The 14,321-nt window shown below is 41.4% G+C and overlaps 1 long non-coding RNA gene across 1 annotated transcript; it reads left to right on the top strand.

The window, feature by feature from the left end:
* Positions 1-7: 7 nt before the first annotated feature.
* On the top strand, positions 8-818 carry LOC109310564. Its single transcript, XR_002101248.1, has 2 exons — positions 8-440; positions 605-818. It is a non-coding gene; the product is annotated as an uncharacterized LOC109310564 (long non-coding RNA).
* The last annotated feature ends 13,503 nt before the right edge of the window (positions 819-14,321 follow it).

The following is a 14,321-nucleotide window of genomic DNA, read 5'->3' as shown; positions in this document are numbered from 1 at the left end:
CCCCGGCGGCGGGGCGCGAAGCCGGCCCGGGAGGAGCCGGAGGGCAGCCCGCGGGTCCCGGAGGCGTGGGCGCCTCTGCCTCCCTCCCCGCAGTCGCTGGGCTCGGAGGAGGCGCCCTGCCTGGAGGAAAGAAGAGGAGCTGCTGGAGAGGCTGCGGCTTCTCCTCCCCTGGAGGCTGTCCAGAAGAGGCTGGGTCCGCACGGGCCCCACAGGAGGTTGGACGAGGTGACTGGGAAGGTCCCTGCCAACTCCAGAGCTCGCATTTGCCCCCTCCCTCTCCCCTCTTTTGTCTACACCTTGTCTCCCTCGCCATAGGCTTACACCACACTGTTTACCGCAGGCTGCAGCTGGAAGACCTTGGGGAACTCACCATCCCAGTAGCACAGGGTCATCCAGCCTGGTGCTACTACAGTAACCAATGGTCTCATTAAAACTTCCAGGTAACTTTTCACTTGGCTTTCTCATTGGGTGCCAGCTGAGATGTGAAGGAGGTGGTGTTGGCAAAGCAATCCTGCTTCTTGAAATGAGCTGAAATCGGTTTAGTCCATGAGAGACGATGAGCCATCTTTGGAGATAATGGAAATGAGTTTACATGTTATTCCAGGTTTGCAGCTTCAGAAGACTTTCAGCACTGGTCCTACTCAAAAAGCTCCCACTTCCATGAATTGATGAAGATGATGTAGCAAGTGGCAGAAAGCCTGCTAAAGTTAACTTCACAATAACCAAGTCTTTGGCTAAAAAGCACCTTGGACCTGGAGTTTATGACTTGAGAAGACAGTTGTTACTGAATTAAAGGAGACATTCCCATGCTGTCAACAGACTTACATTTCTGCTGAAATATTTTCCAGAGAAAATAGTTTCCTTCTTTGACTTGGATAAATAAAAAGAAGTTGAGGTGGTTAGGGTTGCTAATGACAGTGTGTTGTGGTAGCCAAACACTGGGAGAAATTATGAAGGGGGTATAGTACAAAGTATGGTTAGTTATGCATTAGAAACTGTCATGCATCTTTGCACGCTCTAGTCCTGTTGCTTTTAAATGCAGCGTACTCTGCCTACCCAGCTGCTGTGATCTTACCTGATTTCAGGAGCTCAGGTAGATGAGGGTGTTTCAGGCTAGAAATGCAAAAAGCTGCACTGGGAGTTTGGCAGATAGTCCTCCACCTTAGTGATTAGCCAGTACCCTAGCATGGTGGTTTGGCATGCTGTGTTGTGCAAGGGTGCTGCTTTTCAGAAGAGGAGTGAACTGGAAGACCTGGACTCCTTTGGCTAACAGAATTGCCAGAGCATTATTTCCTAAGCGCAGTGCTTTATCCCATGACCGACTCAAATGCTGCAGGTAATTGTATTTGGTCTCTCCAGATTTGCTCTGCATTTCCAGTAGGACAGAAAAATCTGACACGTGTATTAAAGGACCGTAAAAGGAATAGATAAAATTGGCTGCTTCTTTTAATAAAGGTGGAACAGGCACTGTCAGGATCTTTGAAGGGACAAATTCTTCTGACAACAGTGGTGGCATGGGCTTTGGCTATATAAAGCTTTTTTTGGAAATCTTCCACCTATTGATACAGCTGGTCCATTTTCACCACTGGTGGCAACAGAGGGAAAGGCCACTTAAACACAGTACTGACAACTGATAGGGGTTGAACCATATCTAGATGAGAAACCATTGCTTCCTTGCTGGTGCAATGTTGGTGACAATCACGGTGATCTTTTGACGTGGAAATCCAATACAGAGACTGCTGCCTCCAGGCCTCACAGCATTCATTATCATCTCCTATTCTTTACAGGTGTGCGCTAGAGCAAAGGTGCCTGTTTTTCAGCAACAGGTAATGTGTCCCTTTTGTGACCTTTTCTCAGGGTGGGTAGTGAGAGGTTTATTAGGCATTAAGTGAGGTAAGGTTTGTGACCGTCGTCTTGAGCTCGCTTGGTTTCATGATATGGAAGCACCATGTTCATTTTACTAAGCCTCGTATACTTCACAAGAGGCTGAGCAAGACACCAAATCATTAATTTAACTGATCTTTCCCAGAAAATCAGAAGCCTGACTTCATAGCTTAGTACATTTACAGTCCTGCAAATTGTATTAATTGAATCCTTTTTTTGTTTGGCTGGGGAAAATTGATTATGCAGGTAACGTCAATATTTTTCATGCAACTCAGTCTCCTTGGCACTCTTTAAATATTACTACTGCTTTTTAAAGATTTTAGTCAGTGACTAAAAGTAATTGTAAAATGACTGCAGTAAAACAGCAATAAATTAACCTTTCCCTATTAGCTCATTGTTCAATGTCGAGGCCCTTTCTTGGGGTGCTTGCTCCGGGCTTGGAGTTGATTTTTCAGTCCTTGCCAACCTTTCCAAATTCAATATATTTGTCCCTTGTTTATAACACTATTTTCAGTCAGTGTATTCTCATTTAAAATTCAGTTCATTTGTGCCATAGAGAGAAGCTTGTGGAACTGGGCTCCGACAACCTTCGCACTGGAAAAAATACGTTTTCATGAGAAGGGTTTCCAGGATTGGGATGACTTCTTAGCAAGCCAGCCAGGCAGGTGTAGAGACAGTTTGCTCCAGGAGACTGGGAGCCCAGGTAGTTGTGCAGCCCACCTGTCTGCCCGTCAGCTGGTTAGACAGTAGGAAATGCTGCTAGCCTTGTTTCTGTCAAAAATTTCAGTGGGATTAACATTCCTGCAGAACCTTTCATTTCTTCTGTATCTGTATTTTTGGATGGTAAGCTCTGCTAATCGCCATGTAAATATAGATGCAAAATCGGTAAAACTTCTCTCATGGCCGGGCCCTCAAGAGTGAATCAGGGCTCTATGGAGTTATCTGGAGCTTAAGCCCAGCATGCAGCACTGTCAAGTCAGACTAGCAGGTCATACTAGTCTTTTTTAAAATAGGAACTAGTAATCATCATATGCCCCAATAATACATTAAGATTATTGTAAAATAATAATCTATTGCCTTTCATCTGTAGATCTTTGAGCACTATATTCCCAGCATGAATGACTGGTGCCTCCTGGGTCTGGGGGGCACCTGCAGAAGCCACCGACCAGCAACCCTGTCCGGGGGGGCACTAGCCCTGCTGACAGCATCAGTGTCGGCCATCAGAGGAGCATGTGCACCCCTTACCAGTCGCCCATGATCCCCATTTGACGTAAGCATGGGGTCTAGAAACCTGGTTTCCATATCTAGAGAAGGTCTTGAACCAACAGGGTGTTATACTAAAGATGGCAGTGGCAGCATCACCTTCCTCTGGCCATGTTTTAAGAAAAGCAAGCACGTCCTTCCTTTGAAAGATCGTTTGTGGGCACCCACCCTCAGGAGGAAGTTGTGGGATCCTGGGTGTACCTCTTTTGCTGCCCAGACATGGATGGTTGTACTCCAGCAAGGCGCAGGTGTTCCAGATCACCCTTATGCTTAATGTTTTCTGTTGGCTGGGTCTGGGCATCTCCTCACTCTATCTGAGTTTTAGCTTGTGCTTCTGAGGCACCAAACTCTTCTCAGGTTGTGTATGGAGCCTGGCATGCCTAACTTTGTGTTCTGGATTCCCTTTGCGAGTCAGACCTCTAAAATCTAGGTGCTGCAGTACCTAACATGGAGGCACCTAGGTCTGTTTTTGGACCTGATGCTAAATTTGTAAAATAAATCTAAGTCTTTGAAATGGGTTAAGTTGGATTAAATATTGTCCGGTTATAAATTCCTTTATCAGTTACCAATGAGCAGTGACTAGCAAACATCATGTTAATACAATGTCAGGTCAGATTAGAATGGAGATTAACATAAATATCCAAAACACTGGCGTTAGTCACATACTTGAGTTCTTTATGGAAATGAGAAAGATGCAGCAGCTAGTAGCTGGTAGCCTTGACTTTAGAATCACTTGCTTACCCTCTGGACTTAGCATAAGAAGGTCTAGTGGCACGTGGATCCAGATTGTCTTCAAACCTGTCTGTATGTTTAGATACTACACTGCCCAGAGCTTCCATGAAAAAGTGGAAAACATTTAACGTTTTAAAAGATGTTATCAAATATTACCAAAAGGTGTGTGTTATTATATAGATATGAAACATTCTTAAATATTTATAGTTAAAACACTGCATATTTGTGCAGATGGATAAGAACCAGGAAATTACATTTACTACAAACAAGCCATATTCACTGATTTTTTTCATTCCTTAGATGTACAGAAATAAGCAATAAGTAGAAACAAATGAAATGCAAGGTAGATTTTAAAAAACTCCCTGAATTTTAATAGATCTGTGTGTATAATTAATGGAAACAATTTGAAAGCAAGTTTTAATCTTGGTGGCTTCTCTTTAATTAAACTAATTTCTTCTATACCATCATGTTTATGTTGTACTTAGTCTGATTGTTCTGTGTAACAATGGAACACACTAGTGATGCTATCTTTGCAGTTAAAATTGGGACACATTAATACAAATATATACAAGTTCAAATTATTCATAATCTAATATAAGGACAAATCTCCTTTTTCTACATGTTGATCTAATGTTAAAGATAACCATAACTTTATAGGCTGATCTGGGTAGCAGACATTCTATACATGTCACTAAGCTCCTGAAGTGGTGGCAAGGAGTTAGTCATTTACTGTGTTTGACTCAGCTAATAAATAGGGTTCCCAGAGCATGGAAAGCATTACTTACCTACCTCCATGTCTACAGTAAGTAGGTTTGAGAGCTTTTGATGCAAGTCAAGAAAGCCACAAAGATAAGCTATGCCCCAAGCCCTGACCCTACAGAGAGCACCATACAAGCAATCCCCAGTGAAATCAGTGGAAGTACTGAAGCACAGAAAATGAAGCATGCATCCAGGAACTTTGCTGGATCGGAACCATGTCCTACCCTTCATGCACAGAACAATTTTGTAACCGTCAATTAAATGTCACAGCCCCCTTGTGTGGTAGGTATATATTACTGTAAACATTTTACAGCTGAGTAAACAGCTATGATCTGCTTTTATAGAAAAGGACTATAATATTTAAAGGTTTTTTCCTGAATCTACCATTTTAATAGGTAATCATATCTTTGTTACACAGTTCTAAAGAGTGGATAAAAACAATAATTGGATTAACAATTAGAACAATAATCCTTATTATATTCTATTATTTTATTATACTAATCCTTAGCATATTCTTTATTATAGTGTTATATTCATTGAGCTTTTTCTAAAGGAAAAATGGTAGAATAACATTCAGGAGTCTGACTTTTATGTTTTAATTACTAGATATGATTTGCTTCCAGGCAGGGGCAAAAAAAAATTGGGAGAAGATAATTTAATCAAATCTATAGAATTTCTTTTAATGGAAAGGCTTAGTTTTGTTTTCTATTCTACTTAACCCCTGTTCTGCAAACTCAGCCAAATCTTCAATGAAGTGTCCTCTACTTACCCCTGTTCAGCAAACCCAGACTTCAGCCAAATTCTCAATGAAGGCTAAATGAAGTAGTTTCACTGAGTTTAGGGGAGCTGTGTTGCTTAATGCTGGCCAGGCCCTTTAAGGAACCATACTGATCTTCAGCATAATGAAATGTGAATGAATTGCCTTTGTTGTTGCTGGACAATGCTTTATAGAAATGCACAAAATCTCATAAGTGAGTCCAGTGCCCTTTAGGTGATAACATTTCAGAACATTGCCCCTGTAATTTTTAAATAACTGTTATTTGAATAACCAAAATACTTTCTAAGAGCTAGCTCTGAAGCCATTTGGTTTAACACAGCTGTTTGGGGTTAGCCCACAAAAAAAATTCTAGATCACCTTCAGACAGATCAAACTGCAAAACGATTCTATTATGACACACACAACATAGGCCACTTATTTTGTTTTCATGTAAAATCCCAACTCAGTTTTTGGGCATACAATTGTATTGCAGCATGCCCAGTGTTGGAGCAGCAAAGTCACCCCTACGGGCTGCTGCCTGTCCCTCACCTTGTTACCTGCTCTCTGGCCCCTTCAGGGTCCCATGCTGTTATCTTGCCTGCTGCACCTTGAGGTTGTTATTTGACAGGGAAGCAGCCCCTAGAGGGCAAAGCGGGGTTTGGGCCAGTTGGTTCTTGTCTGGGCTGAGGCCCTCTGGCCTTGGCCCACTTTACTCTGGCTGGTTTGCTTTGCTCAGGGTCCACACTACTTGGACCTGAGGCTTCTAGTCCCCAGCTCCAATTTCACCCCTTATGGGCTGTGGGCCCCTTGGTGACTGTCCTTTCCCCAACCCAAGCTCTGGGCTCCTTGGCCCCTTGGTTTCGCCCTTGCAGGGCTCTGGGCTTGTGCCTCAATCCTTGTTGTCCAGTATCACAGTCCTCCAGAAAAACAGTAGTACTCCTAAGGTGTCGGGCTTCTGCTCCCCATATGGCCTACCAGGTCCCAGACTCTGGGACACTCTGTGGAGTGCCCCTGCAGCATCCTGTGGCTCCTTGTCTGGCTCTTACAGCTATGTCTGGTCCGTTGGTTCAAATGCAAATGAAAAGCATGACCGTCCACTCCCAAGAACAAAAAGACTCCCTTCTTGGGGTTAATTGCACACTGTGGTTGTACTACTACACCAGCGTAAAGCACTTATCCATTGATGCTTGGTGGTACAGGCCACTCAGCTCACCTGCAGCCTGGAGTCCTTCATCTGAGTAGCTTAGCCTGGCTCCACCCTGGAACTCTGCCTCCCACACTCCCTACAGCCAGGCTGCCCTCTCTGGCTCAGGCCTTGAGCTTATATGCCTTTCTCTGAGTCACCTGCCCCTCTATTTCCATCCCAGCAATACAAATATCCTGTCAATCCCTGTCTGCACCTGGGACAAGAAGCATTTTGTCCATGGGGCCTTTGAAATTATCTCTAATCTGTTCAGAAGGCTGGGGCTAGCTTGCTGACCCAGTAATGGGGTAGGAGTCCTATTGCATTATCCTTTACTGTAAGATCTGTAAGATCTACCAGTGCTTATCACTCCCACAAATACAGTTTCCTTTGGCAGGTATAGGTCCTGTTCCTTGGAGTCCTTCCTTTTTTTCAGAGCTTTTTTTAGTGCAAGCCTTTTCCTATTAGAGACTGAAGTTTTTTGCATGGCTGCAGGGGTCTCTTTTGCCATTGCTAGAAAGGTTAGTTTTGTAAGTGACTCCAATCAATGCTCAGGGCAGCTCTGTTCCTATATCCTCCCCCTGCCAATGGGAGAAAGGGTCTTGCGAGCCTAGCAGCTCTGTAGCAAAGACATTCTTCATACAAAACTTTAGTGCTTGATGCTTGTCCCCAGGAAAATGAACGCTGACAGTCTGCAGAAATCAGTCAGAATGTAGTATAATCTTTAGAAAATAGGTGAGGGGCAAAAATGAATATTGGATACGAGCCAAAAGAAGAAAAAGGTAATGCTAAAATGTTCACATCTCTGCTTCCAGCACACTGACCTTCACTGTGGAGTTTCTGCTTCAGTGTAGCCCATAACAATAGACTGGCAACTGCCAGCTTGGTTCTTTTTAAAATGTCAGTGGTTTAACATCAATTCAAGAGGTTTTATTGCATTTTTTCCTTTTTCCCCCCCGTGGGATTTCAATTCCAATCAAGACAAAACCAAAATGACAGGATATTTGTATTCCCATAAGAAGTTTGTAAAAGGTCATAAATGCAGCAAGTTCAAAGGTTCTCCGTTGTTTTCAATATACATGATTACTTTCTTATTTCCCATTTGCAAACAACGTGCCACATTGTCTCCAAGCAATTCCAAGGTTTAGATGGCCGACAGAAGTCTAACAAATTCTTCAAGCTATAGTTGATTGGTCCTATTTTGGTCTGAGATGGTAAAGACTTCTAGAAAACCCTGCTTCTTTTGAATTTGTTTGTGAAGCATCTTCAAACAAATTTAGTCTTCACTGGTAACTTATTTTACTTCCAATCACACTGATTAAGGGTAGAGCTTTCCTGCATTTTGGATAGATACATTTTTGTTTTATGCCACAAGCCTATTTTGTTTATTGCCTTTCATTTCTGTCTCTTTGAGCTTTCTTCTCTGATCATCTCTGTTAATAAAAGATCTAATAGAGTAAAAGATAAACCTATTCAGAACACTGGAAAAAGAAGACAACATGTGCTTATCATGTGGCAACAGCCATATGCACCGTGACTGTAACAGGCTTAGGAAAACAGCAAGAATGCCAGATGACTCCCCATAATATATTTTACTTGAAAATTAATGCTTATAGTTTTGTTTATATAAGACAGAGGACTTGGCTGTTGAGTCTTTCTTCTCAGAGCATGGGAGAGGTGGTGACATGGTATCACTTACTTTTTTGTGGCCTCTCTTTTCCTGGGGCTATCAGTGGTTGGCTAGACACACACACATGCAATTCCATTATCTTTATTGGGCAAGGGTTGAATAATCTAGACATAGGGATAGATTAAGATGAGAAAGATGAGATCAACACCTATGCTAAATTGGCAGAAGATGCCATGTTTCAGTTGTCATCTTCTTTTTGTGTCCTTGTCATAAACTAGATGTTTTTCCAGGATTGTGCGCAAGCGATGGCTCTTTCTCTTGCTGCAGCCAGGTCCTCCTTTCTGTACGTCTCGCCAAGGAACTGGCAAATGAGCAGTTGCTCCATAGTCTGCACTTTACTACACTTGCATATATTCATGTCATTAGCGTAGTCCCATTTGATCATGTTTGTTTTTGATCTTCCAGTTTGTGTGCACGGGTGATTCAGGCATCACCATGTTGGCCAGTCTAGATTAGCCCCTCTGGGAAGGTCCTGGGGTTCCAGGTCCATTTCAGAGCATCTGATTGCATATAATCTTTCCTTCCTAATTTTTCCTTCCATAACGTCAGCCATTTGATCCAGTGGCACGACACCGCTCACAAAACTTCTGCACTCTAAGTTGTTTAGTTATGTCTGTGTGACTGTAGAATGGATGCCTGAGGTCTTCCATCTGCTGTGATCTTTTCTCTTTTGGCTCACTACCTTTCTTCTGGTATCAGGTGGTGCGATGCCAGCCAGCCAGTAAGTACAGGCTATCCTGTAATGTTGGCTTTCGACATCTTGTTATTTCACCACAGCTGTTGTTTACAACTGGATATAGTTTCTTGGCATAAACTGACTATTCCCATACTGGGCACGCATACTCTGCAGTGGAGTAACACAAGGCAATAGCAGTAGTTCGTAATGTAGCTGGGTTCACTCCCTACTTTGAGATGACTGACTTTGAAAGTATGTAGTTGCAGGCACTGACTTTCACTTTTTTTCTTCTCTACATATGCCTTGAAGGTAAGTGTTCAGTCCAATATAAACCCCAAGTAGACAGGGTTTTGGTACTTATATCAGTGGGATTCCATGTTTAATTTCTGCTTGGCTAGTCTATGGCCTAGGTGAAAAGCTGTGACCTGCACCTTGCTTGGGTTGGCACAAAGCTGGTTCTCACTCTAGTAATCTGAGAGGTTGCTCAGTGACACATTAGTCTGTTCTCAACAGCGGTAAAGTCTTTCCCTTACAATGTGATGCATGGATCATCAGCATATATGAAGCTTCTTATATTCTCTCTATGGGTTGGTCATTAGCATATACGTTAAAAACGATGGGCGTTAGCATGCAGCTCTGTGGGAGGCTGTTTTGTTGTCATCTCCAGGGGCTCCATTTCTTGCACAGTTCTACTTAAAAATATCTGTTCTCTAAGAGATGAGATGATTTGCACTGGGCATTAATCATGCATTGTATTGTAGACTTTGGCAAACAGGTTTTGGTGGTTTGGTGTTGTGCACTGCTTATAGGTCTAGAAACACAGCACCTGTTATCATCCCTTTCTTGAATCCATCTTTTATACGCTGAGTGATGTTTAGCATTTGACAAGTGTAGGACTTGCCTGGTTTAAATCTGGCCTGTTCTGATATTAGATGTTGTTCAATAGGGGGTGATGTTTCAGTGATACTGCTGAAAGCATTGGCTCCAAGGGGACCCATCCTTGTATGATGCAAACGAAAGGTCAATATTATTTGTCACTGATCCAATGAAGCATCTAACCTACTCATCATGTCTCTTAGGTGTGAAGGGGTACTATGTTCATGTCATTTCTAATATAGATGTTAATGTTCAGTATTTCTTATTTACTTCAGGAGGTAACTTCCGCTAGTTTCTGTCATACCTGCAATTATAACTTTCTAAAAATCTCTTGTAAGGATAAAACTTGCCTTCTCTTACAAGAAATCATCTCTTAAATGACATAAATGGGCCAGCAAACACTAACTAGATTCTCCTTGTTCGTGCTCAGATCTTAAAAAGCCACTAAAATTGTTAGTGGTGTAACATAGCGGAGAATTGGACACAAATGTGATGAAGGAAAACATCTTAGAAAGGAAACTAACTTCAAGTAGGAACACCACTGACTTAAGAAAGGTCAAGTGGTCCCTGCTGGGCACAAAATAGTTAATTAATGGCTACAGCATAGGGAACTGCTGTATATTTGATCTCAAAATAGTCTATAACAACTTATCTGTTGCTTGTACAAATCCATGAGGACCCTACAGATCAGATAAGATGTGCTGCATTCTATTAAAATGTTATGCCTCAATCCTGCAGCACTGTTATGGATAAGCTTACATTTAAGTGCATGAATAGCCTTGCTGGGTGCATCTACACGTTCATTAATGCACTTTTGCTACTGCACATTACATTTAGTACCTCTAATGTGAGGTGCTAAATAAATGTGCATTAGACTGCCCTAATGCATAGTAGTGAAAGTGCATGCTTTTTTAGTGACACTTAATGTGCAGTACCCTATTTTTACTGTGCATTAGCATATTAGCATGGTTTTTGACATGACACTTTAATGCACAGTAAAATAGGCTACCGAGCATTAAAGTGAACATGTGAACAAGCATTAAAGTGAACAAGATGCACCTGCTGAAAACCAAACTGCACAAACTGCAGAGACTCAGGAGATTGCACAGTATTTTAAGGAAAACAAATTTGTTTTGTTCCCTTCTGTGTTTTTGATGATACACAACAAGCTTCAAAGCTTGTTTAATTTTTTAAAAAACTAATTTTTTTTGTTTGCTCAGTTATTTGTATTACCATGGTCCTATTGTGTTAAGTACTGTACAGACGAACAAAAAACTGTCTGCTCTAAATGAATTGGAAATATAGGTCACACCAACCTTGTTTTTCTTGTGAGACCCCATGAACAACTAGAAAATTATTATAATTACTGCAACAGTACAACTACCAAATGAATAAAACCTGATTAATTGGAAGCAGTTTTATTTATTTAAAATGCATTGATATCTTTTGTTAACACTACAAGCCTGATAAACTCATGAACGAAAAGATGTTGCTGTTAAAACTCATCACCTGTGTCCCAGTTTCAAGAACCTACAGTCAAGGTGGCTGGAAAAATTCTGATACTGTAACGTTTCATTAGAATTTGACTGATTTGGTTGCTCCGTACACAGTGCAAATGAGCACCTGGAACAGGAAGAATTTTGCTCCTATAGAAAGCAGTCATAAAAAGCAAGCTGAAGTATGCTGAGATAGCATTACATAGCATCATTTCCTGCAGCAGGAGGATTTCTCACTTCCTGGCTACACCTGATTATCCGGGTATGCACCACAATCCTTGCTAATTTGGAATGTGGTCTTATTACCAGGACCTGTACACCTCTCTTGGTTTCTCCAACAGTGTTTTCGTTTAGAGTTTTAAGAGTTAATGCTGAAGAGCCCTTTGTCATGGTATAGATATTGCTCATTGTTTTTTAAATGTTTTGTTAAATTTGGAATTTTAAATACTTTAATAAATGCAGTTTGCGCTAGCCAAAGGAGAAGATATTAATGATGTGAATGAGTACAGCTTGTTATAACTGCTGGTTACGCTGGGATTTGGGTAAGTAGCAGACCCTGAGCTGAGCGTTTGGATCACAATGTGTTAATTAGTGACACTGCTCATGTAAGTAACACCACCTCAACAAAGTGAGTCACATTGCAGGAGAGAAAAGAGGAAAATGACAGCTGGAGCCAATCTGATAAGATGACAACGCTCAACTCAAAGCTGGCCTTGGTAGATGAGTACAGTTAGAATGTATTCAGTCCTCCCCTTTAACCAGTTAGTATTAATACTGGAGAAGAACAGAAGAGAGCATGAACAGCTTGTGTTAGTCACACCACACAGGGACTGGCCCACAGCTAACATCTTCAGTATTTATTTCATTTAAAGGCGGGGGCAATGGCCCCAGGCACTGCCCCTTTTGGGCAGGGGGGCTAAATAGCAGTCATTGCCAAAGGGGTGGGTGATTATGCTGCTGTAGTCAGTGCAACAGAAGCTGGTCCTGCCCCAGTGCCAAGTGGCTGCATTAGACATGGAACTGCACGTCTGATGACCATTAAAACTATTATTCAGTTCAAGCTGAATCACCTGTTGCTGCTTCCTTGCTAGTCACAGAAATAAAGAAGTTATAAGGTTACACACAGAGAAGAAGAAATACTTATTGGGAAAGCCTGTAGCCTGTAAATAATTCATGTTTTATAACATAGGGAGGTGGGATTTTTTAAAAGAAATAGTCCATCAAACTACACTGAATTACTTGTCTCCAAGAACAGTAGAGAGACTGAACAGATACTGGCGGAATAACCCATGGAATATGATGCTCAAGACTGAGGCACAAAGACCTACAAAACAGTGTGGATACAGGAGAGGGTTCATTCTTTCTAGACTGTGACTGGAAATGTTGCAGAAGTTAGAACTTGCCCTTTGAACATGTAATGTCTCTTCCTGTCTGTAACTGTGCTGAGCGTGCCTTGTTTTCAGACAAATCATCAGAAGCAGCACACATTTTCTGTGTTTTAAATCCATTTCTTGTGTTTTCAGTAAATCTTGTTGTCAGGAATTCTTCTGTTGTGCAGGTTTCAAGCAACAGGAAAAAAGAACCTTGGAACCTCAAAGGAAATATGTCAAAAGATGAAGCATTTAGAGAACCAAGACCACTTGCTCACACAGTCAAAAGGCATCAACAGAAATGTTCTGTGACATGAACATCAGGGGGACACTAACAGGACTGAGGAAGGGATGGCACTTAAATGGTAGTGGGTCAAAATCATACATTCCCATTTGGGGAACTCCTGCTTCTTTCTGTCAGCTATAATATGAAAACAAGATGGAGAAAGTGACTCGGAGCGGTTTAACTTTTTGCAGATATTTTCTGATGCAGCTTTTTGGTGAGCTGAAAATAGGAAACGCCTACAATTTCCAATGTGCAGATCAGAAGTTTTGTGCTACAAAGTGGGATCTCATAGTCAGTATTTATCAGGAGGGCACTTTCAAACAAAATAGACTGCTGCAGTTAAAGCTGGATAATCTAATCAAGCCTATGTAACTCATGGTGTATATGGGGAAAAATTGGGGGGGAAAAATCAGAAGCTGCCTTGGCTATTGTTCAAGGTTTTTGTATTTGCAAAATAAAACACTGACAATATAAAATATTGGCTTTATTCTCTGTAGCATTAGTGAAGTTTAGCAGTTGATCCATGAAGCTGTGGCAGAAAAGATGCTCAAAAAAAGGATTTTTACTGTCTGACTCATTAGAGGGGAGCTAGCAATTCACACTAAGCCATTTCTTAGACAAATTACACCAACTCCTTGTTTGTGGATTTTGAACAAACAGATTGCCAAATTTGTTCCAAATTATTCACAGAGGAAAATTCACCAGTGAGCAGAGGTCCAGCACAGTGCCTTGGTACAATGTGCCTCACTTATACTCACTGCACAGAGGGGACTGTCACCCATAACAACTAACGCTTGACCCACAGATTATTTATGATGAATTCTTTATGTACATTCAAAGAGATTTCAAGTGCAAGGATATAAATGAATCAAATCATTAGCTTCACACGATTCAAGACATTAGTTTGTGTTTTCACAAATCAAATCCCAGGAACAATATTTATCAGGCAGTTTAATTGTTGGGAAAGATATCATTGACTGTAGGAATTTATAGCATTGTACTATTTTGATCCCATTTCAGGCCTATCAGAAAGTATTTCACTGAGTCTTGAATTGTATAAAATAGTGTGCAAGTGGTATCATTGTGAGACATGTTGGTCTAGGGGCATAGGCAGACAAACCTCTTGGGTATACTTGGTATCTTTTATTTTGTAAAAAAGCTGCTTTGTAAGTATGCAAATTAGGCTCAAACACAGGCTGGAGACAGCTGTTTACTTCAAGGGGACCAATGGCAGGCAGGATGCTGGATTTTAGTTCTTTCTTCTTTTGTTGCGAAGTTTTCATTTCAAAATGGCTAATTACGATATCTTCCATGTTTCAGGGATATTTGCTGTAGCCTTGTCAGTCTAG

This window comes from Crocodylus porosus, unplaced genomic scaffold (assembly GCF_001723895.1).
Source record: "Crocodylus porosus isolate Cpor-Errol unplaced genomic scaffold, CroPor_comp1, whole genome shotgun sequence".
Lineage (NCBI taxonomy): Eukaryota > Metazoa > Chordata > Crocodylia > Crocodylidae > Crocodylus > Crocodylus porosus.
Note: the sequence above shows the minus strand (reverse complement) of the source record. Positions and strands in the feature narration are given on the sequence as shown.